The sequence below is a fragment of the Pristis pectinata genome, chromosome 13, assembly GCF_009764475.1.
Source record: "Pristis pectinata isolate sPriPec2 chromosome 13, sPriPec2.1.pri, whole genome shotgun sequence".
NCBI classification, from domain to species: Eukaryota; Metazoa; Chordata; class Chondrichthyes; order Rhinopristiformes; family Pristidae; genus Pristis; species Pristis pectinata.
Genome location: NC_067417.1, coordinates 40,242,233 through 40,269,337, shown reverse-complemented (window position 1 = coordinate 40,269,337; position 27,105 = coordinate 40,242,233). Strand labels below are relative to the sequence as shown.

General features: G+C 42.9%; 1 protein-coding gene across 1 annotated transcript in view; it reads left to right on the top strand.

Annotated features, from left to right (window-relative positions):
* Positions 1-25,926, top strand: part of nlrc5 (NLR family, CARD domain containing 5) — a 201,130-nt gene extending 175,204 nt beyond the window's left edge. Inside the window, exons 54-55 of the mRNA XM_052027934.1 lie at positions 22,571-22,761; positions 25,791-25,926. The gene's annotated coding sequence lies outside the window, so the exon portion shown is untranslated. The remainder of the gene's footprint in view (positions 1-22,570; positions 22,762-25,790) is intronic.
* Positions 25,927-27,105: the final 1,179 nt, after the last annotated feature.

Genomic DNA, 27,105 nt, shown 5'->3' with positions numbered 1-27,105 from the left:
TTTGTTCTCCTGTGAATTGCTCCAGTTTGAAAGCTTTTAGAAATATTCAACATGGTGATGAGGTGAGGGTGAACTTGTATTTTGCTCATTTGCTGAATTCTGCATTAGAGATTTTGTGTAGAACATAGAGCAGTATAGTACAGGAATAGGTCCTTTGGTCCATGATGTCTGCGCTGACCATGATGGTAATTTAAACTGCACATCTGCCTGCCCATTGTCTATATCCCTCAATTTCCTGTCTATTCACACACCTGTTTAAATCCCTCTTAAATATTGCTATCATATTTGCTTCCACCTCCCCTAGCAGCATGCTCCAGCAACCTACTATTTTTTGTGTTTTTTTTAAAAAAACTTCCCTTGTAAGTCTCTTCTTAAACTCTTCCCCTCGCACCTTGAAGCTATGCCCTCCAGTATTTGCCATTTCCAAACTGGGGGGAAAAGACTGACTATCCATCCCATCTATGCTTCTCATAATTTATATGCTTCTATTAGCATGTCCCTTGGCTGCCTCCAAACAATCCCAGTATGTTCAACCTCTCCTTGTAGCTGATACACTGCAATCCAGGCAATGTCCCGGTGAGCCTTGTCTGCATCCTCCCCAAAGCCTCCATACCCTTTGTGTAATGCAGTGATCAGAACTGCAAATGATACTGTAAATGTGGCCTGATCAAAACTTTGTACAGCTGCAGTATGACTTTCTGACTTTCATACTCAACACCCCAACTGATAAAGGCAAGTATGCTGTGTGCCGCCTTTACCACCCCATCTACTTGCGTTGCCACTTTCAGGGAGCTATGGACTTGCACCCCAAGATCCCTCTACCCATCAAGGCTCCTACCATTTATTGCATTTGACTTCCCAAAGTGCACCACCTCGTACTTGTCTGGATTAAGTTGTATCTGCTATTTTTTTCTCCCCACATTTCCATCTCGTCTATATCCTGCTGAATCCTTCAACTTTCCTCGTGATCCACAGCCCTGCAAATTCTTGTGCTGTCTGCAAACTTGCTGATTGGCCTATCTACATCTTCGAAAGTATTTTTGGGTCCCAGCACTGATCCCTGCAGAGCACCTTGGGTCACAGACCTCCAATCAGAATAATATCCCTCCACTATTACTGTCTTCCATGGCCAAGCCAATTTTGAATCCAGTCTACCTTGTCTCCATGGATCCCATGTGCCTTAATCTTCTGAGTTGGTCTACCCTGAAAGACCTTGTCAAAAACTTCACTAAAATCCATATGTACAACATCCAGTGGCCTATCCTAAGCAATCATCTTCTGAAGAGGTAAGCGTTAAGATTGTTCAAAGGTCTCTAGTTTTCCGTTGATCCCTCTTAAATGGGTTGGTTTAACCTCGAAGCATTAGAGGGGAAGCAATAACTTGTTGCATCTGTGATGCTCTATTGCTTTGTGCCCTGTACTTTATCTACTTGCTGTGTGATCTTTCCTTAAGGTTAAATGTAGAATGATTTTCACACTGGTATCGTCAAAATACAGCAGGACCATGGTTTGGATATAAACAAAATGTGTATTTGTCACTAAAACTCCAAAAGAACAGATTTATCTACAAAGGCTACATTGTTTTTACCAAAATGTCACTACATGGATAAATTTATCTGTGCATAATTATCAAGAGAATATTCATCATTTCCGGCATGTGATTTTTAGCACGGGGTTGGTGTTTAACATGCAGTTACAGAATGCATGCGTAATCCTTAATCGTACAATTTTGGAAACGTTAGGTGGCCCCCAAGCATGGAACAGTAAATGGTTTTTGTCCTTGAAAACGAGCTTTGAAGCCACTTATCGAAGCTCCAGTAACAGCTTCTCTTTCCAGCTTAAAGAAAGGCTTGCGTTTTATGTAGTCCTTCTATGACATTGATATCCCAGAGCACTTTACAATCTGAACTGTAGCCTTGGTTGTAATGTAGATAACTTCTCAACTAAAGCCTATCCAGTATAATGCTCATTCTTTAATGGGTAGTTTTCAGTGCCACAAGCATGGAGCAGGCCCATTAAGTAAGGAGGCCTGAAGTAAAAATTGGAAAATGCTGGAAATGCTCAGCTGGCCAAGCAGCACCTGTAGAGTGAGAAATGGAGATGAAGTTTCAGGTTGAAAGCTATTTTTTTTAAGTTCTGATGCAGGTTCTCCAACCCAAAATGCTAGCTCTATACCTCTTTCAACAGATGTTGCCTGACCAGTTCAGTGTTTCCAGTGTCTTCTGATTTTATTTCACATAAGAGTGCAGTGGAGATTTGAGGATGTTGCCACAACTTGAGAACAGAGTTATGGAGAGAGATTGAGCGGGTTGGGACTTCATTGGAGTGTAGGAGAATGAGGGGTGATCTTATAGAACTGTATAAAATCATGAGGGGCATAGATAGGGTGAATGCGCACAGTCTTTTTCCCAGTGTTGGGGAATCGAGAGCTAGAGGGCATAAGTTTAAGGTGGGGGAGAGGTTTAACAGAAACCTGAGGGGCAACCTTTTCACTCAGGGTGATCAGTATATGGAATGAGCTGCCAGAGGAAGTGGTTGAGGCAGGTACATTAACAACATTTAAAAGGTATGTGGATTGAAAAGGTTTAGAGGGATGCTTCCCAAATATGGGCAAGTGGGACAAGCTTGGATGGGAATCTTGGTTGGCATGGACCAATTGGGCTGAAGGTCCTGTTTCTGTGCTGTATAACTCTACTGTATCTGGTGTCTGCAGTTCCACCAGTCACTGCCGCCACCACCCCCCCCCCCCCCCCCCCCCCCCAAAGTATGGAGGGCTCCTGCATATAATGTTCCTCATGCCAAGCTGTTGATCAAGCACCTCAGGAGTTGCTGTGATCACACTCTGTTGCCCTTCTCCTGCATCCTTGGGAAAATTTGTGCTTTTATTTCCAAAAAAAATAATCAGCTTGGTACATTTCATTTATTCTATTTTTACCACAGTTATTTTTGTTAAAGAAAACAATGAAATTGTACCCAGATAGTGAAAGAAAACTTGTATTTTCACAGCACTTTTCATAACTTCATCCCCAAAGTGTTTTGCAGCAAATGAATAACTTTTTAAAGTGTTGTCACAGAGGAAACACAGCAGCCAAGCTACACTCACTAAGAGAACCAAATGTCAATGGGAAACATCCAATGCTTTGCAGATGTTTCTTGAGGGATAAATCTTGCCCAGGAAGGTTAAGAATTACCCTGATTTTCTTTTCAAATTGTCTAGGGCTTTTTTTATTTGTCGAATCATGATAGACAAAGGTTTTGTTCATGCTGTATCTGTAAGTAGAGTGCCCTTACCCAGTACCAGCTTGGATTGTATGTGTCTGTGTGAGTGCATACACTAATGTCAAATCTGATTTGTATATGTGTGTTTGTGTCAGAAACATCAAGGTATAGCAGGCTGTATGTCTAGTATCTATTGGAAAATGAACAGAGTTTGACTTGGTTAGTACCTGCATGGGTGATATGCCAGGTGCCATCTGCTTTGCCTGGGGAAAAAGGATGGTTTCACCAAGTTGCTCAGCCCGAGGATCACCTGTGATGCAAAGCATTTTGTGGTGTCTAAGGTGCTTCATTGGCCACAGTGATGTTGGAACTGGTTTCTGATTTGTCTCCATTAAAGCAATGTGTCTCCAAACCTTGCTTCCAGCAGATACGATTTTAATTTGTGATATTTTACAAAGGGAAGATGGTAACTCCTTTTAAAGTTTCATCTGATGATGGTCCCACATCTGAAGTGTTAACATCTGTGTCTGCAGATGTTACCTAATGTGATTCCATTGCCTTTCAGAATTTGAGGATTGCTGATACTTGTTCTTTATTCTTCCCAGGTCATGAGGAATTTGGGCACCCTTAGCTTGTTCGATCTGTCATAACATTTTCTCTCGCTGCACATGCTGGACCTCTGTAGGGAAATTTTAACAAATGTAGCAGTTCGGTGTTTTGCTATTATTAAGGGTACATTCTGAGTGGTGATTCAAATCTGGTATCTTGCATTCTGAATATGTAAGACAGCAGCAAAGAATGGTTTGTCACAGTCCCATGTTGTGCCAGCTGCAGCGTAACTGGTAACTGGCACCTTGCCACCAGATATTCACATTAACATTCAGCGTGAAACCACTATGTAGGGTTCAACAAAACTGGCAACATTAACAGACTCTGTTTTGTCCTGATAAAATTACAGAACAAGTAAATTTTGCAAAGTATGCTATTGTGTTTCATGTAAATGTAAATTTTTATATGGAGGTTGTTGCATTTTATTTCTTTGCTTGCAATGCAGACAATTTGCACAATGCAGAGTAGAATTAAGTGCATGTTGATCAAGGGTGTTTGTAACCTGCATCCCCTGAAACCATGTACTAGTCCTTTTGTGGACTTTAATATTCTGAATACAAAAAACAGTAAAGAGAGATAAGAAAAAACTTTAACTGGTCCACCAAGTCTGGGTATCTAGACATGGTACAACCTGTTGTATGCACACTGCAGCCGTACAATCTCCAGGTTCATCTGTGCTCTCCTGTGTGGTTAAGGAGCCTGTTATCATTCACAGTTCAAGGTTGCAAAAGAATAATTGCCACACAGGTAAGTTTCCAGTAGACATGTAATGTATTTGAGAACTTTGGCCTTGGCAGGTCCATGCCTTCTGGATACTGTTGGATAAATCAGCATTTGGAGGTTTTTTGGGAAGGGGCAGAGGTCATTATTGCATTCGATCGTGTGGAGCAATGAGCACCGTGAACAACAATGAGACAAAAATTGTGGTAATTGGTTTAATTTAAAGTAACACAAATTTTAATGCAAGAGAATCGTTCAGCATAAAGCTACCAGTCAGCTAACGTTTCACCAGGAGCTAAATAAAGTGTGAGAAAATTCCCAGATTGTAGGTGGGTTGTTGCTCTCTAAATATGTTTAATTGTGTAGATTTTAAAAATATAGACAGGAGGGGTAATAGCGTGAAACGGGCAGCCTGGCAGTTCCATAGTGAGAGTTGTCTCTGTCTTTCTGCAAAAGGTGCTAATTGTGTCCTGAGGAAGCCTCTTTGCCACTTGTGCACTTGCTGTCTGACTTGGTAGATGTACGTATATGGATTAGAACCCTGGTATCTTCAGCATTATAGCTCAAATAAATCTGCACTGTTTGCTCTGTAGTGGCCCCACTCTATAGATACAGCCACACTGCTAACATTCAAAGGATTCTGTTTCTCGTCTAATCTGAATACACATCCTCCCACTGGCAATGTAATAGTATCATCTTGTATCTATAGAGATGCAAGAAGCTGAAGGTACTGGAATCTGGAGCAAAAGAAACTGCTGGAGGAACCGAGCAGGTTGGGCAGCATCCGTGGGGGGACGAGGGGGGTGGGGGAAGGAATCTTTAACTTTTCGGGTTGAGACTCTACATCAGATCTTGTCTTTAGGCTGTTGTAAATCCACTCTGGTAACTCCGCAAAGCACCATCTTTGGCCAATTAACTGGTCTCTAACTGAGGCCAAAATTGGTTGAGTATAAAGCAGACGATACAGTGTTACCTATAAAGAGGTTTAAATCATTGAGCCTAGTGTGTATCCATTGTATTTCTGAGACTGAAGGGAACCAGCTACCCAACTCAATTTTTCAAACCAACTTTGTGGGTGGAAGGGTGGCCAGCAGTTTTATTAAATGTTCCTGAACATACTACAGCGAGCCCTCCTCTACCCACACCCAAACAATTCGGGTATTTACTGAGACTGCAAATGCCATGAAAACATGTTCAATGATAGCTTTGGTGCAGTAGAAATGGCAACAATGGCCCCCATCGCACTTGTGCACTCGGAGCATTTTGTGGAGATGGGATTATCACAACTTTGATTGTGGCAGTGAAGCGTCTTCTTAAACCCATTTGTCTCTAACTTCTGTAGTCTGATGGAAGGCAGTAGGTTGATTTATTTAATTTGGACGTTTGTTTGAAAATGTGTGTCCATTATGGTTAGGTAGGTAAAATAGTCCAATATATGGACAGCCATACTGATTTCTTTTTCCGTATACAAATATGCCTATTTTTAAAAAAAAATGGAATTCTGAAACAAAAAGGACAGATTTTGAACATCTTTGATCATCCTTAATTACTTGTTATTCAATGAGTTGTTTTTGAAGTGCAGCTTTAATATAATGTATTGAGTCCCCATGTGCACCCTTTCTAAAAATGTCTTGGTGTTAATGTGTCACCATTCATATTTTTATCCAAGTGTCCAAATAAAATGGTTCTATTTCGTAGAAGCTGGGGTATGATTTTTCAACTAGCCAATTAAATATCTTTCACATACAAATGTGCAACAATTTTTGCTGTCGAATGTAATCAAATCACTTATCTACAACTCACTAATACATTATTTGGGCATTTTTAATATATCCCTCTTTACTGCTGCTTTAGGAGCAGCTATACAATTTTTTTTTGAACCTGTTGGATTATATTATGCAAGAGAGGGATCACAAGGATTTTCACTTCACCTCCACCGTGACGGAATCCAATGACTGCTAGACTGACTGCTGCCTAATTTCCCCTGTTATCTCCTCCAAACTGGACCAAAACACGAATGTCACAGAAATACTGAAGCACAAAATCAATTGATGTCAATGGACTGCAGTGGTAATTCCTTCTGTGTAGGTGCCTCACAGACAATCTGTGGACTCTCAACCAACAGGAGCCACAGAATGACCAGAGCATATGGGCTGCCACGAAGCCCATGATAATTGGCACCTAAAGAAAGACTCTCGGCTTCTCCACCAAGAAGAACCAGAACTGTTGATGAGAATGACTGGGAGATCTAGGAGCTTATTAACCACTTACACAGGCCTCTTTTAAAGGAAAAAGAACGTCTCTACGGGCATCTGAAGCATACTAGGTCTTGAGAGATCTTGATAAAGTGGATGTTGTGACGATGTTTCCTCATTGGAAGAATACAGAACAAGCTTTTCAATTTAAGACAGAAATGAGGTGAATTTTTTTTTCTCTTGAGGGTTGAGTCCTTGGAGCAGGTCAGTGGAAGTAGTCTTTGCATATTTTTAAGGCAGTGGTAGTTCGATACTCAATAAGTTAGGGGGTGAAAGGTTACTGCAGGTGGATGGGGATGTGAAGTTGAGATTACATTTGGATCAGCTATGATCTTATTAAATGGCAGACCAAGCTTGAGGGGCTGAGTGGCCTACTCCTCTGCATTTTGTACATTGTGCAGAAGAAATGAATGGTAGATGGGAAGAGTACAAGAGGCCCAACAATTTGTGGATGGCTATGACCACGTGTGGGCTCTTCCACATCACCGAGACTACCTATGTCCAAACAACCAGGCTCCATCCCACTGAGAGCCAAGGACAGAGTGGGACTTGTCAAGGACAGAGAGGCAGTCAACGTCTGCAGGAAGGAACACTTTGAAGCCTCCCCATCCGCAACTCTGCTTGATGCGTGTGCCCTTGACCAGCCTTGTTGACCAACAAAAGTGGAAAAGGCCACGTGTGTCATTGCTGTGAGGCTTTCCTTAATCTTTCTCACAGCAATGCTGCACCTCACTTCCAACAGGCTTTGCACTGGAGTAATCCAGAGGACAAATGGGGAAGCTGCTGAATCCATGGAGCCTGTAGAACAAAGGTCACACGCCCTTAGTTGAGCTGCAGTACTCAAACGATGCCTGCATATGCACACATTCAGAGTCCCAGTTCCAAATAGTCATCAACTCATTCACCTGCGGTGAATGACAGGATGGACCTTGCACTCAGTCCCTACAAGACAAAGGACCTCCAGCAATCTGCCCCCACTGTGCAATAATGCTCTCCACCAATGAGGATTGCTGCAGGCACTGGAATTGAGGCATCACCCATATCTTGGGAGCCACCTCTCAGCAAAAGTAGGCAGCACTGATGGAATTCATCACAGCCTTCAATGCACCAACACAGCATCTGAGGAAAACAGGCTTTGAATGTGACTTGGGGCATCGTGCCGCAGTTGTGCGAAATGTGGTCTAACCGATGTTTACAATATTATGTACAATTCTAGTCACTGCATTACAGGAAGGATGTAATAGAGAGTGCAGAAGAGATTCACCAGGATGTTGTCTGGAATAAAGGGCAATAGTTGTAAAGAGAGATTGGGTAGGCTGGGTTTATTCTCAGTAGCTGAGGAGGCTGAGTGGTGACCCTATAGAAGCTTGAAAATATTGAAGGGCATAAATAGGACAAATAAAATCTTTTGCCCAGGGCAGGGGAGTCTAGAACTAGAGCACAGGTTTAAAGTGAGAGGGGAGAAATTTAGTGGAGATCCAAAGGGTACATTTTCATTGCACGGGGATGGTGAAGATTTGGAACAAGCTGTCCGAGGTAGTGGAGGCAGATTCTGTTAGTGTTTAAAAAGGCATTCGGACAGGTACTTGGATGGGAAAGGAATGGAGAGATACAGGCCTAATGAGGGAAAATGGGATTAGTGTAGCTGGGCACCATGGTTGGTATGGGTGAGGTGGGCATTAAGGACCCATTTCTATCATTCCATCAATATAAAGACCTTAAAACTGGAATGAAACTCCTGGACCACCAGGTAACAGTGGCTGTGGGAGCCAGGGCCACCTGTGGCAGCTGGGGGCCACCTGCAGCAGGCACCTCTAGGCACTGGAAAGATACCACCAATACTGTCTCTGCAAAATGCCCAAACTACCAGAAGGTTACACAAACCACCCTCTGTGTCCTCTACTTCCCCTGGTCAATGCCCCAACACTGAGACCCTGGTTATACTTGGTCAGCTCCCATTGGGCATGCCTGACACCAGACTCCTGAACACTCTCTGTTCTGGGCTCGCTCAGAGGAAGAGATTACCAGGCAGGTAGAGGAAAAGATTCACGGATGTTCTCAAAGTCAAAACAAGAAGCGATATCTGCTCTGGCTCCTGGAAATCTCACCTGTGGAGAGGTGGAATTGAGAAGCTTGAGTCCATGTGTTGGGAGGACATGAAGCCCAGTGTAAATGGTGGAAGGAATGACCGACCCATGTAAAACAACATTGGTTGCTGCTCGCCCCATCTGTGGAAGAATCTGTGTTTTCCATATTAGTCGCCTCAGAATCCAAGTGGAAAATTATAACCGTGCAACCCAGAGACGAGCCCTTTGCCCCACCATATCCATGCTGCCCAGCAAGCACCCATCTACACTCATCCCATTTCCCACCACTCAGCCTGTAGCTTTCTATGATGTGGTGATTCAAGTGCTCTTCCTGGCACTTGTTAAATATTGTGAGAGTACTGCCTTTACCACCACTTCAGGCTGTAGGTTCCAGATTTCTACTAGCGTCTCAGTCGGGGGGAAAACAAACTCAATCCCCTCTAAATATATTGCCCTTAACCTTTTGAAACCTATGTTCTCTGGTCACACACCTCTGCTAAAGGGAAATGTTTCTCACTATCTACCCTAACTATGCCCCTCTCCCATAATTTTTTTATGTACCCCAAGGACATCCAGTCTCCTAGCTGAAGTGTTCCATCCCAGCCATCATCCTAGTGAATCTCCTCTACCCTATGCAAATATGTCCTTCCTATAGAATAGCAACCAGAAGTGTGCCTCAGTACAACAGCCGAAACTAATGTTTTTTTTGTATAAAGTCAAACTATAACTTTCATACTCTTTTTATATTCGATGCCCAGCTAACAAAAGCAAGAATACTTTATGCCTTTTTTAACCAGCTTGTATCTCTGTGCTACTGCCTTCAGGGATCATTGACATGTACAGTAAGGTATCTCTGTTCCTCAGTACTTCCTAGAATCATCCTCTCCGTCAAGGGACTGAAAAGCAGACAACTTCAGTTTTATTTTGGAACTCTTTTGAACTGGTGCAGGTGTATGTGGTAAACAGCCAAGGGTTCTGGAATATCATAGAAATTAGCAGCTCTTTGGGGGACCAACACAGCAGACCCAGGAAGCATTTATAAAATCAAATCCAGATTTGCTCGTTGTAATTGGATTGTGAGTTCTGGTAGTTACTCCTTGACAGCGGAGTAAATTTTGGATAATTAAATGAAGACGATTGTAAATGCAGCCCTCCTATATCAGATGAACAAATATGGATATAAATAAACAGAGCCTTCCATAAATCAGAGACCAGCATAGAACTCTAATATGTATCTCTTTTCCTTGACTGTACATTAACCCAAATCCAAGGAAAACATTGTTAACTGAATAACCATATGTGTTTATCTAACCTGAAGAGTCAGTTGGATTGTAGCAAGGAACTCTTTTTTTTCATCCTCGAGCGTTTGACTTGTCAGTTTCAAAAAAAAACTAAACCCTGTCAATTTTTCAGTCCCCACATCCTCATGTTGGCATTCTGTGCTGTTGATCCTGACTATTTTTGTGCTTGTCTTGAAGTACTCTTTATGCTGCACCTTGGGAACATACATCCCTTACTCTCTGCTTGGAATAGAGCTTACTCACCCTCGTCTCTCAACACCATACAACTTACTTGGGCGTCTGAATTAGTTGCTTTTAAGTCAAGTAGCAATTAAGTACTAGCAGGTCAGCCATAACCCACCATTTTGCTCTCTGAAAAGCAATCCTGAATTTGCTCTTTTTATAAACAAACAATTGTTTTTCAATGATACCATTTTACTCTACCACTTTTAGCAGTAAAGTGCAGCAGCCAGCTAAGTATAGGGAAACTTGCTTTCTCTGCCAGCCTATCCTTTGTTTGTAATCCACACAGTACTCCTCCCAACCCTATCAATATTCAATTCCGTCATTTGTTCATGTATGCTAGTCACAGTAGTGTAGCGGTTAGCGTAACGCTATTACAGTGACCTGGGTTCAATTCCCACCGCTGTCCGTAAGGAGTTTGTACGTTCTCCCCGTGTATGCATGGGTTTTCCTCCAGGTGCTCTGGTTCCTCCCACATTCCAAAGACGTACAGGTTAGAAAGTTGTGGGCATGCTATGTCGGCGCTTGAAGCGTGGCGACAATTGCGGGCTGCCCCCATAACACTCTACACAAAAGATGCATTTCGCTGTGTGTTTCTTATCTCAACTGCTGCCTGTGGTGGTGAATTCCACATTCTCTTCACTCTTAGTACTCTTAATGTAGTCGATGTTATACAGGAGTTTTATCAAGCAATATTTAACCCCAAGGCATAAAAGGAGATATGGGGGCAGATGGCCAAATGTTTATTCCAAGAGGGAAAATTTTAAAGCATAGCTAAAGGTGGAGAGAGGTAGACTGATGGAAATGTTCAAGGAGGGAATTCAGAATTGGGGCAAAGGATGGCTACCAGTATTGGAGTGATTGGAACTGGAGATGTAGTGAAAGATGTGGACCATAATGCAATGAGATGAGGATATGAACTGCCAAGGCATGGATGGCTATGGTCCAAGTGCTGGACAATGGGATCAGTAGGAATGGGTATTCAATAGTTAGCATGGGCGTGGTGAGCCAAAGAGCTTGTTTCTGCACCGTGTAACTATTATAAAATCATAGGATTCTGTCCTTGTTAGTCAAAACTAGTTTTCTGGTCCTTGATCCATAACTTTCTGGGTTATAGTGCAACAAGTTCTCATTTGAGGACTTTATAAAAGGAAGGAAAGTTTCTGCATCAACTGCTCTTTCTATTACCTTAAATCTGTATCCTCTAGTAAGGGAAATTCTTAATCATCCAGTTTGGGCTTCAGACTATTTTATGCACCCTAATCACATCATGCCTTAGGCTCCTCTGTTCCAAAGAAAACAGCCATTGCTCAGGTGATCATTCCTCTTAACTGAATACCTTCATCCTTGTAAATCTTTTCTGCACCCTGTCAAATGCTATCACACTCTTGCTGTAATGTGTTAACTAGATATCTGCACAGTATGATAGCTATATCCTAATGAGGTTGTTTTGTACAATTATATTCCTTGGGCAGCAATTGAAATTATCTTCTGTGCAGTTTTAACATAAGAAAATAGGAGCAAAAGTAGGCCATTCAATCCCTCAAGTCTGCTTCACCATTTAATGTGGTCGTGGTTGATCTGCGCTCCTCTCCTCAGTCAGTTTCCAAAGCCCTCATTCCCTGATCTTTTTTAAAAAAAACTACTTGCTTTCTATTTAAATGCCCCCAATGACCTAGCCTCCACATTCCCCAGGGCAGAGAATTCCAGAGATTCACCACCCTCTGCATAAAGAAGTTTCTATGCACCTCAACTTTAAATGACCACACCCTAATCTGGTAACTGCCCCCTTGTTTAGATTGTCCCACTAGTGCAGTCCTGGTGGGGGGGAGGGGTGGAAACAATAGCTTGTGACATACACCCAGTATCCCAATGGAGAGTGAATTGTAGGACGCATCCAAAGCGGGAAATGCTTCATCACTTTGACCTCTCTCAAAGGTGGTAGTTGGTCCCCAACAGGGTCTGTATATGCTATGGATGATGTGATCACCTGCTCCACAAACAGATGGTGCTGGACGACCCAAGAGGTCACCTTGGTCATGAATACCAAATGGGGAATACCAAATGGGGAACACCTTGCTCTAACTCGCCAAATGTGAGCTGTTACAGGAGGTGCACGTTCCTATCTTTTTAAAAATAACAGGATGCTGGAAGTGTTCAGCAGGTCGGGTGGCATCTGTGGAGGGAGAAATAGAGTTAACATTTCAAGTCATTGATCTTTCATCAGAACAAGGGATAGTTATATATCAAACATGTTTTAAGTTGCAGAGAACGGAGGGGTTGAAGAAAATAAAGATTCTGTGATTTGGGTGGAGACTGAGGGAGTCTAAATGCAACAATAGATGGTATTGCTGGCTGAGAGGGATGGTAAGGCTTGTTAATAATAGCTTCACCCTATCTTTTCCTCATTTCCCATCAATGTCGTACATTTCTATCCTGTCTTGTTACTTGTGTCCCCAGGGAACTATTTCTTTTTGTATTCCATAGTTTTAATGGTTCTTTACTTTCCTCACTGACTTTTCTGACTTCACTGCCCTTGTACCATCCTTTCCTTTGTTGTCCACGTAGTTAGTGTGTGCCCTTTTGGTTTAAGTTTACCCTTTATTTCTGTATTCATTATCATTCCTGGTTGTTTCCCTCCATTCTTAAGATAAGATATCTATATTAGTCACATGTACACCAAAACACACAGTGAAATGCATCTTTTTGCATAGAGTGTTCTGGGGGCAGCCCGCAAGTGTCACCACACTGCCAGCACCAACCTAGCATGCCCACAACTTCCTAACCCGTACGTCTTTGGAATGTGGGAGGAAACCCACGCAGACACTGGGAGAACGTACAAACTCCTTACAGACAGCGGCTGGCATTGAACCTGGGTCGCTGGCACTGTAAAGCGTTACACTAACCGCTACACTACCATGCCTGACTTATAATGGATTCTTCAGGACTGGGTCGGTCACTTCAACTGCCCTCTTGGTGAGGGTGAAGTAATTCAAATCCTGTTCTAAATCTCTTGCCCCTTGCCTAAAGTCTATGATCTCTAGTTATAGACAATCCTGCTAAGGAGAAAGGCTTCTCACAATCTGTGCTGTTTATGCCCCTCATCATTCTGTATATCTCAGCCAAGATCCCCCTCGATCTTCTCCACTCCAAGGAAAACAAACTCGACTATCCAATCTCTCCTTATCGCTAAAATGCTCCAAACCAGGTAAGGTCCTGGTGAATCTCCTTTGCACCTTCTTCAGTGTGATCACATCCTTCCTACAGTGTGGTGACCAGAACTGCACACTGTACTCCAGCTGTGGCCTAACTTGTCTTGTATACAGGGGATTCTGGGTTACATAACGGTTCCATTCCTGACAACTGTCCATAAACTGACTTTTCTGTAAGTTATAGATGAACAATTTCCCCCAAATCGTGATGCAAAATCTTTAGCCTCGACAGTACTTGGGGACTGAATTTGCAAAGAGTAGATTGGGGAAGGTCACAGTGTAGGTGATAGGAGTTGTACCAGCAAGTGAACTGTGACAAATATTTGCCTGAATTAAGATCAGGTAGAGTGACGGGAGCCGATCTGCTAAACAGCAAGAAAGCTATCAGCAGCTTAATAAAAGAAAGTGTGCACCAACAAATGGCTCAGAGTGTGAAATGTTTGATCTTTCTTGAAGGAGAGTTTGGAGAAGGCATTGGCCTTTTCTGTGGGTGATCTATGCATTGTTACCTGGTGATGATTCAAGTACAATACATGACAGCAGAATCTGGGAGAATTGCTCTCCCAGAATAAACTCTTGATTTTCATAAGTCAGGTCTTCTGTAACCTGGGGACCTTCTGTAGTTGTACCACAACCTCATAGCTCTTGTATTCTATGCCCTGGATGATGAAGGCAAGTGTGCTGCTTTAACTACTTTGTCTATCTTTGCTGCTGCTTTCAGGGATCTTTGGACATGTACACCAAGGTGCCTCGGTACTACTCGGGGTTGTAGCATTCATTATGATTATCCTTGCCTTATTAGTGCTCCCAAAATACATCACCTCACATTTTTCAGGTTTAGATATTTAAATGTGGAGAGGTGGGTGGGAGAAAGCCAAGAAGTCTGAGCCTATCATAATTACACCAACCTGAAATAACATATAATTTCAGAATTCAAGTGTACTTCAGTGCTTCGTGTTAGGATAACAAATTGCAATGAGTCTGCTCTGTTGCATTTTGAAGACGATATTGTAGGACCATTAGGTCTATAAACTCTCACCTTTGTACTGAATATCCCATACAAACTCAAGTAGCCTTGAGTTGACCATTCTTCTACCTGTGACTTTTTAAGCCACTTACATACTTGGGGTTTTCCAAAGGACTTCATGGTGGCCTCTTGTGCGTGGTTGAAATCTGGGTTGATGGAGGCAGATACTCACAACATTTAGGAGCGAGGGTAAAACTCTGATAATCTAACACACTTGGGACTTTTGGCAGATTTTCTGGATGTTATTCAGTATTAATACCCCAATATGTTTAATTAGTCTAAGATGTTATACTGTATTATAACGAATCCCCCAATGAACCTAGGAAGTTCCGGGGAGCTTGGGATCCAGGGCCCCGGTGATACTCGGGAGTGCAGGGATCAGTGGGTTTCAGGGAAGCGTAGTAACCTCATCTGGTGAGGCAGATGCCAAACCATCAGGATTTGGTCTGTGCACTTGAAATGCAACCTCGTAGAAGGCTTTGGACCAAGTGCTAGAAAATGGGATTAGTTCAGATGGGTACTTGATGGGTGGTACAGGCACAGGACGCCAAAGACCTGTTTCCATCCTGTATGATTCTATGACTATGACTTGTTTTCTCTTTGGTTTTGTGGATTTCAAGGTGACTGATGAGGCCATAGATAGGGTAGATAGTGAGAAGCATTTCCTCTCATCAGCAGAGTGTACAGGCTTAAGGTAAAGGGTAGGGGATATAGAGGGGACTTGAGGGTGGTTGCAATCTGGAGTGTGTTGCTGAAGGAGATGGGTCCTCCCACAACATTAGATGAGCACTTCAAACACCGTGGCAAAGAAAGTCACGTGCTGATATTGGAAAATGGGATTAGTAATGGATAGGTACTCGATGGCTGGTATGGGCTTGGTGGGTCCCAGGACCTGTTTTGATGCCACGTGACTGTTGTACTCTGACTAGTACATACTTAACAGGAATTTGGGTATATATAACCTCCCATAAAAGATTGATAAATTTGATTTCCCTTCTCTATTAAGTTTGAACTGTTTCTTCTCTATTAAGTTTGAACTGTTCTTTATCTTACTAATGTGAAAACCACATGCGTGCTCCTGGGGCAGATTAATTGAATTTTTAACAAAAGAGCTCTGTTTCCAGTTCCCTTCCACCACCTGCTGAGTTGGTGTCCTGCTGGTAGCTGCACACCCTTGCCTGTTCCCACTGTATGGAGAACCTTGGTCAATGTGCACTCTCTAGTCAACATTCTCTTAAGAAGAGACCCTGACTCTTTGGTTTTTTAAACAAAAACGTAAACTCTTTCTAAACTGAGGACCCCGAGACTCCCACGCCTGAGATCTCACACTACATAGCAGAATGGGGCTTCGCTGATTTGTTGTCGCAGAACGATCTTCTCAACCTTTGCTGGAGTCATGGTACACTTTTTATTTGCATTTTATCATAAGATGATTACATTTAATATCTACATATTTCTCATGGCGTAGGAGGCCATTCAACCCATTGAGTCTGTACCATCTATTAGTGTAGTACCATCTATCCTATTTCCCCCACTCATTTCTCTGTAATCCTTGCTCTCTCGCCTCTCTCTCATCAATTCCAGACTGATCCTTGCACTTAGGGATAAGTTTCTTTTCCAGAAACCAATTAACCTAGCAACCAGCACGTTTTTGGAATGCAGGAGAAAACCTATACAGTCACAGGGAGCATGTGCAAACATGACATGGCACCGGAGGTCAGGATTGAACCCAAGTTTCTGGAGCTGTGAGGAATTGGCATTATGTTGCTGTGCCTCTGCACTGCATTACTGGTAAAAGAATGCAAGCCCTGCATTACCTTACTCCTAGCATCTTCCTTCAGTGTAGCTATAAGAGCATAATATAAAAATTCTTGTCAAACACATTTTTTGTTTGCAATTCAATAATTTTAGTGGTTTCTAATAACTGAATGTTTAAGTAGGTATAGAGGGTTGACCTGAGTCTGGATTGAAGAGATTGTGTGAGAGAGATGCAGACTTCTCAAGTACCAGTCTGGAGGCTCCTTCAATAAGTTTAAAAGAACTTTAAGACAGAGACTCTTCAGTGAAAGAGGCTCGTCTCATTTTTCTCTCCTGTCTGCCAATGTTTTTGCTCCCAATATTTGCAATCCTGGATGTAATATTGCAAGGACTGCTGAGAAGTGGGAATGGTATGGCAGGTTTGTAGGCAAATGGAACAGGAGTATCCAAACATTGAGTGCAACTCTTGAGAATTCTGTCACGTGATATCTCTATTCCAGCAGCTGGGTTTTCTCTCTTGAATTTTGTGGGATTGGAGCAGCGGAACTATAGACTCATTGGTAGATAAATTCTAAATTTCAGCCCCTGGTTTGTGTGAGGAATATGAGATGGACGCAAATGAATAGAAAATGGATTTAAATGTTTATTTTTAATGTGACCTTTAAGTCTGAATCCCACCACCCCCCCCCCCCCCCCAACCCCCAGGAACAGGAAATGTGTGCACGCTATTTAGTGGAGAAAGCCGCTTTGAGTTTGCGGTTAAGGTGCACAGATAGGACAGATAATGAGAGCTCCAAACTGCATTTCTTTTGTAATGAAAATGGAAAATGTTGGAACTACACAATAAGTCGGGCAGCATCTAATGAAAGGTCAGTGACCTGAAATATCAGCTGTTTTTCTCTCTCCACAGATGCTGGCTGACCTGAGTATATCCAGCATTTTTTGCTTTTATTTCAGACTTCCAGCATCTGCAGTTTTTTTTTTGCAGTTCTTCTGAGCACTGTAGGATGCATCCTCCTGCAATCTGAAAGGTAACAAAATTAATTCCCTCCAAAACTAATGTGCTACAGTGCATGCATGCACAATCTGATTGTGAAGCAAGTATAGTGCATTAGTGTATTCTGTTAGGCTTTCTCCCATTACATGCATTCTTTCCTGTGTGCACCCTTCTCTCTGCACTTCAGTTTACTCTGAGCTGCTCAATGGAGCTCCAAGGATACCTCCACTGTGGGCAAAAGTGAGAGGCAGAGTGATGTGAAGAGGAAGAGAGGCAATGGTTTCAAAAGTTCAATAAAGCAGTAGACACAAGCTGAAACTGATCCAAGAGACACAAATATTTGGAAGGGGATAAAAGATGAGCAAAACAGGAAAATCAAAATTTAAGATAAATGAAAGAACCTCTCCACAAATACATAAGTGTATCGCACAGATGTTGAGGGAAGCATGCATGGACCAGTCTGTTTATCATTTATCCCAGCCAAAAGCTATTAAATGTAAGTGATTGTTGTTTTTCTGTTTAATTACTAGGTCCCTTCTTTATCCAGCTGAGTGCATGTGGTAGTGACGTACTTAATACAAGCTCTCTATGTTTTGATTGTGTAAAAGTCAGGACACGCTGTGGTACAACTGGTTGGTCCGCCCAATCGTGTTTACATATCTTTCTCTGCAGTTAAATATTTTTAATAATTTACCTCAGCCCAGCTGCTTTGTGGCAGATACCTTTTGTGTACTGGCACAGGATTGTCTAAACCTGTTTGACCATATTGAGACAGTAATTGGATGTAGTCGTGTGCATGGTGGTTTTTCAGTGGGACCTTTGAGTCCATTACATGACGGTCATACCTCCTTACCTTTTGATCTTACTCAAAGAGACTTGTCTTTTGTTCTGTGAAGTACTCCATTTGTTCTGTTACCTGTAACACAGCAGATCCAGAAGTAATTTTTTAGATTAAGTTTTTATAATAGTACTATCTTTACAGCAATGTTTTAATCTAGATTTCCCAGTTGTGGGAAGAGATGATGACCAGCGACTAAAAATCAAATGCTGTTGGTGCTAGAAATCTAAAAAAACAGAAAATGCTGGAAATATTCAGCAGGTTTGGGCAGCAGCTGTGGAGAGAGAAATGGAGTTAATGTTTTGGGTCAATGACCCTTCTTCATAGGAAGGGTTATTGACCTGAAACATCAACTCCTGTTAATATTGACTTTTTTTTTCTCGAGCAGTTCATAGTTCAGGTTACAAGGAAGAAGGGGATACACAAGATTCTAAGATTAGAGGAACGGAATATTGGTGGAGGTAGGAGGAAATCGCAAGGTTTGGGCACCATGGAGCCACAAGGATGAGAAATTGACATTGGAGATATGATGGGCTAGTTTATATCAAGAAGTCGTCATTTCTCCAATGTAAATTTCTCATGCTTGCATGCATACTTTTGGTTTTTTTTTCCAGTGAGGGGGCTTGGCAGGGGATGGTCTATGTATGCCAGTGTTTTGGAAGAACTGAAGTTCACAGAGGGAGGAGGATGGGTGGCCAGCCATGGGAGCAATGAGACAGTTGAGTTTATTGGTGACAAAATCAAGGTTGAAAGTTCTCTACCTTGGCCAGTGAAAGATGCAGGGTTAAATGGTCTTGGGTGCAAAGGATGTATACAGTTGACCGATGGAACTGCAAACGGGCTGCTTCAGCCTGGCAAAGTGGCCACGGTGAGGGAAGGAGTTGGTTACAATGCATGGAGCTTAGAAAGGTGTTCATTGAATAATGTTTTGGTGTTGTTTCTCTTGGATAGCCTCCACTAAAATTTCTTGTGGCTGCTGCATCATTTCCTATTACAGTTACCAGTTTCTCTGCCCAATCCATTAATCTCAGTTTACTCTCAATTTCATTAAGGTCCCGTCTCTGCTTTCTATTCCCTTGTATTTTACGATTCTTTGAAAGATCAACTGGAATAAAACTAAGCCTTTCAAATCGCTGGGATTGTAGCTTCCCTAACTGTTATCTTGCTACCAACTTTTTCTTAATTTACCTGAAACACTAAATTAAACTTTTTAAAAAAGTTTCAAATTTGATCTGATCTTCCTGCTTATCTAGGATCATCCCACTTCCTCTATCCTGGGATGCACGTCCTCTTCCCATTTCCTATCTCAATACTGCCTTTTACTGATTTATAGTTCCATAATGTTTCTTTCATTTAATAGATCAAGTTCTCTGTGATTCATTATGTAATTTTCTTCCCCTGTACTGAACCTAATTTAATTGTGATCATGCATCTAACTATATTTTTAGCTCCTTGCTTGCTCTGCTCAATAACCCTGGACATGATTTAATAAGCATTTCCCTCCCTCCTGATATTGATGGAGAAAACTGTCCTGAATACATTTCAAAACAGCTGCTTCCTCAATAGACATTGCTGCATTTAAAATAATTCAGCCAGATGATTTATGCACAAGATCAGATGAAATGGGGTATTAACCAAGTAGTCACCAGCACTGTTTTACAAGTTGTAAGAAGAAAGGAACATTAACAGGAGTTAGTGTGGTGAAGTATAGTTCCAAAGTGTGGGTTTTATGGCTGCTACACACAGACACACACACACAACCATGTTGGTAATGCCAACATGTTTGTGTGTGTCTGTGTATGGTTAATACCTTAAGTAATGTTGAGCAGGTGTCTGTGAAGTGCTGTTTTTATGCCTGTGCTGCAACTTGCAAGCTCAGAGCTTCAATTTACACCCTCCCCTTAACCTGACAGTGGAACATGTGTTTGTTGTTTCCCATAAATTGCTCAAGTCCACAAGGGGTACAGTGGCAGGGGGTGAATGATGTCTTGACTTCATGGCTTCCACACAAGCCAGTTACTCCCAAACATGCGTGCAAATGTTGGAGTAGCGTATGATGGAGAAAGAGTAAGGGGAATGCTGAACAGCACGAGCTGCTGGAAGAGGGCGGAGATGGAAACGGAGGGGAACTCTGGCAGGAGCCATTATCTGTTGAGTGTGTTCACGGAGTGAATCTCCTACCCCGAACGTTTGCAGAGAGTATTGTGTAAGATGTCTGCACTTCAATGAGGTGAAGCGCAGACCTCACTGAACTCTGCCAGACGTTCCAACCGCAGCTACAAGTTGAGAATGGGATGGGGACAGTAGTGCTGGAAACTGAAGGGGCCACCATGACAATGAACTTTTATTTGAGCTCCTTTCAGCCGGAGCTGGGGCTATCTGCAATGTCCCACTGTTGCATCAGGAGGGTCAGTGATGATCCCTGTTGTAAAAGCACCATAACCATCTGCATTGTGCAGGGTCGATACTGGCTCTCTTCTTTCTCTTTTAGCCTGGGCAGGCTGCAACTTTAGGGTATCTAAAAGGGGAAAGGCACAAGGCGAGAGCTGAGGAGGAAGGCAAAGGAAGAAGTGTACATGAATACTACAGCTTGCGAATCAGAAGAAATTGCGAGATAGAGGAAGTGGACGTGAGGAGGATTAGATATTGTTCCCTATTGTTTTAGCCCTGTCATTGACCACAGCCTCGACGACCAATGACAGCGAGTGCCATCTCCTCCGTAAGATTATTCCAGCTTTGCCTGTCTCCTGGCACTAGTTGCTGCTGTGTCTGATTATTTGCCACTCTGTCCTGCAAGGGAGGACGAAGCACATCTTTTTGGGGTGCCGTGGTTGGCCAGTGTGTGCAAGTTGAGAAGTGTGGTGGTGGTGTTCCTATCAATGTCATGTGTGTGAGGTGAACCCAGGAATGTTGGGTGAATCCCTGTTGATGGTGAGTGATGAAAGTGTGGCTCAGGCAAGCAGTGTTTTGGGCTAATGGTGCATAGGTGGAGTTGGCATTTGACCATTCACTGACCTTGACTTCAAGATCATTGAACTTCATGTGACACTCATCCAGGCTCTCGGCCTCGACCCCTGCTAGAGCTTTCAACGTGTGCTACACTTGGTTTATCTGGAGGTTCTCCTGGGCCTCCTCAGATAAATCTGATCTCTCCTCCTCTCCAGCTCCTGCATGTGATATCATTGCTCAAGGGCTTGGCACCTGTTCAGCAAACTTCCACCGATTCCTGCAATCACAACGTAGTCTCCCCTTTAAAGACTGTAGACTGCCTTTTGAGGTTCCAGATACCCATAAGATCAGCCCCCTTCTGAGGCTGATTGCCATATCGGAGGGCAGCTGGAAACTACAGTTGGTTAAATGGCCGGGCAGAACAAAGTTTTCAAGAATTTTCTGAGGGCTGTTTGTATTTAACCTCTGAAGAGCTCAACAGTTCTGAGGTCCTGACCAAAATTGGTTAAATGAAAGGCAGGGCTTTGAGTCACGATTTCAATGTAGTGAGATTGCTGAAGAATGTTTGGGTTGATGCTAATCATGTTCCACGATGATTGCTGGAGGTTGGAGAATGCAGACCTATTTGTTTGAAAATCATAAGCTGGAAATCTGGAATAGAAACAGAAAATGCTGGAAATACTCAGATCAGGCAGCATCTGTGGCGAAGAAAAAAAACATTTCAAACTGATAATCCTTCAGCTGACTCTGTTAATACTAACTCTGTTTCTCTTTCACAGATGTTGCCTGAGCTGCTGAGAGTTTCAGCACTTTGGTTTTTATCACTGTCTCTTTGTTCAGGAGAGCAGGAAGTGCTGGAAGACATTCCACAAAATTTAAAAGATATATATTAGAATCCTGAGCTTGACAGGCTTTCTGGACAACTGAATTTTTGAATGGAATAGAAAAGGAAATGGGAAACTATCTTCTTGGAGATCACTTCTGAAACCAAAAGAAAAGTAGGATATATAGTTCTGAACAGATGAGATGATGGAACCAAGAATGTTGAGCCTTGCAGGAACGTGTGGAAGATAAAGGGCGATTTGTTGGTCAATGTTACAGGATGCTCTTATCACGTTGTTAAGGTTGTGGTCACCTTAGGAGCCTCTATATGTTCACACTTAATACTTGCTCTAGTGTATTTTTCTAAGCTTTGGAAAAACGTTTTTTGGAAGGGCGAGCAAAATTTAAGGTGGTTTTAGAGGTCTGTTTTTAATGTTTATACCATAAGCAGCGATGATATCATATGCAAGGGGCTAACTTCTTGCAGTGCTTTGTGGTCTCTGCTGAGTGTTGTAACTAACTTAACGTCATTTGTGATTCTTTGAAACCCACAGACCTGCAGGGAAACGACCACATGGCGTACACTGTAACCCCAGCTCCTACCACTGCTCGCCAGCTCAGTTGAGTACTGTGTCTGTAAAGTGGAGTTATCGGTGTCTGGCCAGAATCTCCTGGACAGAGATGTCACATCTAAATCGGACCCTTTCTGTGTGGTGTTCATGGAATCAATGGGAAATGGTCAGAGGTAGGTCAATGTGGTTTCACTATCTGAATAATGGGACTGGTTCAACTTGGAGGAAATGCTGTTTAATCAGCATTTTCTGCACATTCCAGATGTTTTTTGGGGAAGGCGTTGCAGGAAATGGAGAGGATGAGTCTAAAGAGGGACCAAGGAGTGGTCCCCTTCCCATGACTCACCTACAGTCCACTTGCATTTGGTAAATCACATCAGGCAGCTCCCAACTCTAAACATCCCGCCTAATGTCCACAAAATCCCAGGATCTGAGCTGGGGGATGTTATTACTGGATGCATCTTCTAACTACTGAACTTGTTCGTGGTGAGCAGAGGATGAAGTGAAAAATACCTGATTTGTCCATCTGAATCTTGAGGCAGAGGTTGTGGGACGAGGGGAGAATGGGATGTGAAAAGGAGGGTAAGCATGACTGCACTGTCAGTGTCAATGAAATTGGATAGATGGTGTTTGCCTCGCTGGTGTCCAAGCCCATGACCTTCTCTTCTGGATGATGCAGCCTGGGTGGACAGTGGAGGTGTCCTGCATTTTCCTGCAAGTGACAGAAGAGTGTAAGGATATTGGGCAGCTCCTGACATTGGTTGCTTCACCTCTGGCTCTTGGTAGCTGCTGGTGCCCGATTGGCACAAGACTTCTCCCTGGGCGTCCACTTGCACAAGGCTCAGTGAAACAGAAGGTGTGTGCTTGCAGTCATTGTCTGTGCAGCCCAGACGGCACAATTACTACCAGCAGTGGTTGATTCAGTATTAAATCTCCCCTTTTAACAGGCGCAAACTTGATATCGATTGGGCAACTCTGGTGCAGCAAGTAGAGCTGGTGCCTCACAGCTCCAGTAACCTGGGTTCAATCCTGACATCTGATGCTGGCTGTGTGGAGTTTGCACATTCTCCCCATCTCTGAATGGGTTTCCCTTGGGTACTCAGGATTCCTCCCACATCCCAAAGATGTGTGGGTTGCTCGATTAATTGTCCACCCAACAGACCGCAATCAGTAAGGATAGGCAGCAACACCTCCTGCACGATTATTCTCAACACTGGTGCCCCACAAGGCTGCGTCCTCAGCCCTTTGCTCTACTCCCTATATACTCATGACTGCGTGGCCAGATTCTGCTCTAACTCCATCTACAAGTTTGCAGATGATACCATCGTAGTGGGCCGTATCTCAAATAACGATGAACCAGAGTACAGGAAGGAGATAGGGAGCCTAGTGGCATGGTGTCATGACAACAACCTTTCCCTCAATGTCAGCAAAACAAAAGAGCTGGTCATTGATGAGATATCTTTATTGGTCACATGTACATCGAAACACAGTGAAATGTATCTTTTGCATAGTATTCTGGGGGCAGCCTGCAAGTGCCGCCACGCTTCCGGTGCCAACGTAACATGCCCACAACTTCCTAACCCACCTGTCTTTGGAATGTGGGAGGAAACCAGAGCACCCGGAGGAAAATCCTGCAGACACGGGGAGAACATACAAACGCCTTACAGGCAGTGGCCAGAATTGAACCCAGCTCACTGGCGCTGTAATAGTGTTACGTTAACTGCTACACTACTGTGCCATTAACTTCAGGAAAGGTGGGTAGTGTACATACCTGTCCACGTCAGTGATGCTGAGGTTGAGAAGGTTGAGAGCTTCAAGTTCCTAGGAGTGAACATCACCATGTAGATGCCACGGCCAAGAAAGCTCACCAGCGCCTCTACTTCCTCAGGAGGCTAAAGAAATTTGGCATGGCTCCCTTGACACTCACCAACTTTTATCAATGCACCATAGAAAACATCCTATCTGCATGCATCACGGCTTGGTATGGTAACTGGTCTGCCCAGGACCGCAAGAAACTGCAGAGAGTTGAGGATACAGCTCAGCACATCACGAAAACCAGCCTCCCCTCCATGGACTCTGTCTATAGCTCTTGCTGCCTTGGTGAAGCAGCCAGCATAATCAAAGACCCCACCCACCCAGGTCATTCTCTCTTGTCCCCTCTCCCATCAGGCAGAAGATACAAAACCCTGAAAGTACATACCAGGCCAGTTTCTATCCTGCTGTTATAAGACTATTGAACAGTTCCCTAATATGATAAGATGGACCCTTGACCTCATAATCTACCCTGTTGTGACCTTGCGCCTTATTGCCTACCTGCACTGCACTTTCTCTGTAGCTGTAACACTTTACTCTGTGTTCTGTTATTGTTTTCCCTTGTACTACCTGAATACACTGTGTAATGAATTGATCTGTACAAACGGTATGCAAGACAAGTTTTTCACTACCTCAGAACAAGTGGCAATAATACTCCAATTCCAAATTTTCCCTGGTGTGTAGATGAATGTGGAATCAGGGGAGGTGATAGGAATGTGGGGAGATAAAAATGAGATTTGGGTAGGATTAGTGTAAATAGTTGGCATAGACCAGGTGGGCTGGAAGCTGATTGTACTGGGATTAGTTTCAGCTGGTGCACCGCACCCTTGAAATCAGTCGTGTTCGTTGTCTTGCATCTGCTTGAAAAGGCAGAGTAAGGCTTGGTGCAGCTCCTCAACCAAAGGGGAACACTCCAACAATGCAAAGTGTTCTGTAAAAGCGTGGAAGAGACACCTCGGGCCTTCTGAGTCGGAAGCACGGGTGCTCCCAGCTGAGCCACACCAATAGGAATTGTAAGAAGATGGCAACAGGTAAATTCTGAGTACTAATCAGTGCTTTGGTATAAGGTCACCTAACTTGATGAAGGATGTTCAGCACTGCCACTAGAAGTATCTCTACCCATAGAGTGACATGTACTGGGGTGTTCCTCAGGGCCACAGATGCAAAACTACTGAACTTGAATACAAAGCATTATCTTGTGATATTTTTGTAAAAAGGTGAGGAGGATAAAGTGAAAAGCTACTTTTTTGGAATGCAAATGTTAAGCTTGCAATGTCATCAAATGTGATTTCTTTTGTGTTTTTAGCATGTAACAGAAATTAGTGTCCATTATGTGATTTCTCCTTTGTGTTACTGAACCACTCCTGTTATACATGTTTTTCGCTGACAGATTGGAAGAACAGAAACTGCTGTGAACAATCTAAACCCAGTATTTGCCAAGAAGTTTGTGGTGGACTATCATTTTGAAGAAGTGCAGAAACTGAAGTTTGCCTTATTTGACCAGGACAAATCCAGTAAACAGCTTTATGAGCATGACTTTCTTGGAGAATTTTCATGTACTCTCGGAGTGGTAGGTGTGAAATTTGGTGTAGTTTCAGAATGAATTTGATCTCACAAACTTGCTGTTAAAAGTAAACCGTTTTGATTAATGGCACAGATTGTTTCAAGCAAGAAGATGACACGCCCACTTGTCCTAACCAATGGGAAACCTGCTGGAAAAGGAACAATAATGGTACGGTAAAGTTTAACATAATCCATGTTTAAAGCAAAATAAAAGGCAGAGCCTTGGTTCAGCAGACAGATCAAGTTCATTGGTGGTTTTGAATAGCCTCGCCAACTCTGCTCGTAATCCAATGAGCTAGTACTTTAGCAGGATTTGAGTGAATGAAGGAATATAGCTGGGGACACTAGTTGAAGCCACACTCTGCATTTTGATAAGTAGATGTGCTCGATGCTAACAGTTAATGCCCAGGGTATGCATGCTTTGGTATAAGTTCAGCCAACCTGATGGACAAGTTCAGCACTGCCAGTGGAAGCACCTTGGCACATGGAGTGATGTGTACCTGGGGGTGTTCCTCAGGGTCATGGAGGCAAAGCTACCAAACTCAAACAAAAGGCACAATCTTATAAAAAGACAAAGAAGATGGACTAAAAAGCTTCCCCTGCTACCTTTTGGAGTACAAATTTTAAGCTTTCAATGTCGTCAAAAGTGATTTCCTCTTGTATTTTAGCACGTGACAGGAAATTGGTGCCCATAGAACAGGACCGCACAGGAACAGGCCCTTTAGCCCACCAAGTCTGGAAGGGGGAAATAAAGATTGTTTTGTTTTATTAAATTATGTAAGCAAGTTTTGTCCCAGTGTAAGTGTTCAAGCAAAAATATGGAGGTGTGAACACTTGTGCACCTGGACTTTAATCCAGCTCCTCCGCTATGTGGTTTATGCTGGTATGAATTCTAACTTCACCATTGCCATCCAGCAGCTGCGTTGATTGGCATCTGGCTGAGGAAATTTTAAGATGTGTTAATGCTGCTTCTCCTGTCATTGCAGATAAGTGCCCAAGAAATCTCGGATAACAGAGTAATCACCCTCAGCATGGCTGGGAAAAAACTGGACAAAAAGGTATAGTATTTAGGGTAATGGCTTATGAAGGACTAAATGATTCAAATCATTCCAATATGTTTCTGATCATCAGGGTAAAATGTT